This window comes from Hemibagrus wyckioides, linkage group LG27 (genome assembly GCF_019097595.1).
Source record: "Hemibagrus wyckioides isolate EC202008001 linkage group LG27, SWU_Hwy_1.0, whole genome shotgun sequence".
NCBI classification, from domain to species: domain Eukaryota; kingdom Metazoa; phylum Chordata; class Actinopteri; order Siluriformes; family Bagridae; genus Hemibagrus; species Hemibagrus wyckioides.
The window spans coordinates 4,713,654-4,717,139 of record NC_080736.1 but is presented as its reverse complement, the minus strand read 5'-3'; positions in this window follow the sequence as shown (position 1 = coordinate 4,717,139).

Genomic DNA, 3,486 nt, shown 5'->3' with positions numbered 1-3,486 from the left:
TTAAAGTTAAGGGGGAGGGGGTTGTAGGGGGAGATGGAGGTGGGTGGTGGCGGTGGTGGGGCAATTTCTTTGTGTGTACCTATTGCTGAATGTCACACAACACACAATGAGACCCCAATCATTGTGCAGTCCTCTCACTCTGAATAAATTTCAACAATGTCATGCCCGTTTTAAGGACTGTGCATTGGCGAATAGGCAGACTGATGTGCCTTTGCATAATTTAAATAATGCCATTCATGTACTGGCTGCTGAAAATTTAATGGGGTCTAGAATTACACAACACTACCTCATTTAAAATCGGGATTTTTGTAGCGAAAATCAAACAGCACCCCGGTATAATAAATGTAGCACTTGCGTTTTCTTTAAGACAGCATCGATCTTAATTGCGTTAAAATAGTAACGAATGCTATTCTTTAAACCAAACGCGATATTTAGTTATTTTTCCGCTCGGCTAAGTAGTTTTTTACTTTTTTTAATTATTTATTTTTTGCACAGCTTTGTGGAGCTGCAGTGCTGCAGGAGGAGGTGAGATCTACTGTGGATAAAACCTAAAATCAATATTTCAGCAGCCAAAAAATAAATAAATAAATAAATAAATAAATAAATAAAGTTGCTGCATTGCTTTTTTTTTTTTTTTAATCCCTACGATCCACATGGTTAATAATTCATTTCATCATAAAGGTATGATCTGCTAAAGTAAATACAAGTTGCGCTTCAGCGTGTAGGAACATAATTTAGTGCTGGCCAGAGGAGAAATCGTCCGAGAAGAAATACCGAGGTAAATTGTTTGCAGTTTAACATTTATTTATGGTTTGGTGTCCAAAGGTAACCGTGTAGCTGATTGCAGTTTGTGATTGCACTTCTGTTCATGCTAGCAAGCAAGTGTGTATAGCGACTGCTTTGGTACTTATAAATGTGAATGCAAACTAGCTAAACACAAATTAAATACTGTGCTAATCTATTTGATGTACATGTTTGGTCCTAAGGATTTGTACTAGCTATGTTGGAGATTAGCAAAGCAAGCTAACTCACCACACTATAAGGCAACAACAGTCTCTGTTGCTTCCTTCTAAGCTTTATTTGTCTTCCTAACATCTTTAGAAGCGTTTAAAGAATGGTCATGTGTAACATGCTAACTAATGGATACTAATCACAGGTCAGAATAGGTTGCGAGTGGAGAATCGAACCACGTTTCATTTACCGCAGGATTCATCCGAGGATTCATTTGAGCTAGTTGTGTAGATTTGTTGCTTAATTGAGTCATAAAGACTCTGTTCAAAGCACTCTATCAGTGAAAAGTTGATAAGTTTAATGACTTTATTTTAAAACTTGAATGAAATACATAATTGACCTTTTTGAGCACATAGTTATAGAACGGATAAACTCACTCTCTGGTGTCACCTACATGAGGATGAGTTTCTCTTTTGAGTCTGGTTCATCTGAAGGTTTCTTCCTCATATTATCGTCTTAGGAAGTTTTTCCTCACAACCAATTGATCACTGCAGGCTTGCTTATGGCACGTTGGCTTAGTGGTTAGTATGTTCACCTCCAGCGTCCTGGGTTCGAGTCTCGCTTCCATTCACTGTGTGTGTGGAGTTTGCATGTTCTCCCCGTGCTTGGTGGGTTTACTCCGGGTGCTCCGGTTTCCTCCCACAGTCCAAAGAGATACTTCTAGGCTGATTGGAGTCTCTGAATTGCCTGTAGTGTGTGTCTGCGATGGGCTTGGCACTCTGTCCAGGGTGTATCCTGCCATGATGCCTGAGATAGGCTCCCTTTGACCTGAGGATAGATTGGATAAGTGGTACAGACAATTAAATGAAAAAATGTATGTGCTTGGCTTGGGTCAGTTCTTTGTAAGCAGCTATACAGTGTACATATGCTTCGTATTGGTCATATTTTTGGGTGGCTAGAACAGATGACCAGCATTTACATTATTTCTTATGGGAACTTGCCTCCAGAACAAATTAAATTCATATTCCACTGTTCTAATAAATCTAACCTTGCTGGAAAGCTAGGCTTGTTAGTTAGGCGATACCGTTTAGCGCTGTTGTGGTGGATACAGTACGTGAGCTGCCGTGTGTCGTTAACACACGATTAGTACCCGGATTTATGTACATTTTGTTTTTACTGCTAGCAAATTCTGAAATAGGTCATAACAGGAATACGACTAGCCGATCCGCTGAACGGTGGCCTTTATCATCACGTCTATCCAGATACTCAGAGATTACATCCCCAATTAGTTTTGCAGTTTCCTAACATCGAGCTTCAAAGCTGAGAAGCTGCACCTTTTATTCCTTTACATCAAAGGCTATTATTCCTTCCTTGCTCTCTTCAAATCAACATCTAGCCCCAGGAGCTACGCACTTTCCTTTTCCCGTTCCCACCCCTCCCCTTCCAACGAAGAGCAAAGCTTTCAGTCAGGACTTTAATGAAAGCAGTCATAAAAACCAAAGACTTGAGAGAAGAGATACTACTCACACTCAGAGATGTCAAACTGTTTATTGTTCTTCCTGCCTCTTGTCTTTTTACCGGCGCTTATTATTCTGTAACATCACGTAACACCTAAATCTGAAACGACTCCCTGCTCTCTCGCTGTGTGTAGCAGAAACATTCCTTACTCTCTGTTATGGATTTGTGGTTTAAAATACACACAATAAGTCTATATGTAGTGAATCTTTTAACATACAAGGCTGCTAGATCTGAGGTTAGGCTTATAAAATAAGCGAGAAAGGAGAAAATATAGTTTAAACACGCTACTGAATACAGCAACACTAGTTCAATAGGTTCACAAAAACTGTGTTGGGAGGAAACACTGCAATTATTTTATTTTATGTTATTTTATTTTATTTTATTTTATTTTATTTTATTTTATTTTATTTTATTTTATTTTATGTTACAACATACAACAATACATAAAACAAGGAAGAGGTAGGTCTTCCAGTTTCTCAGCTATTCAGACATGTAGGGGAAGTTCATTCCACCACCTCGGTGCCAGAACAGAGAAGAATCTTAGAGAGAACTTAGACAGGTTGAAAACAAGTCACACAGCTGTATTCTGGATCATTTGCAGAGGAAGAATTGCCTTCAGAGATATAACTGCCAGTAGAGAGTTGCAGTAGTCCAGTCTTGAAATGACCAGAGACTGAACAAGCACCTGAGCAGCCTGTGTGGATGAAAATGGCCGAATCCTTCTGATGTTGTACAGAAGAAACTGACATGTCAGCGTGTGACATCAGTTACATGGGAGGAAAAGGACAGTTGATTGTCCATGGTTACACCAAGGTTGCGAGCAATGACTGAAGAGGAGATCAGAAAGTTGTTCAGAGATACCACAAGATCCTGGCTTGGAATGACCAGCAGTTCAGTTTTGCTGGGATTGAGTTTCAGCTGATTAGCCGTCATCCACGATGATGAGCTAGTTCTGTTGTATGACCTTACTAATGACCAACTTTTTCAATTTTTTTTAGCCTTCTGCATAATCTTTGG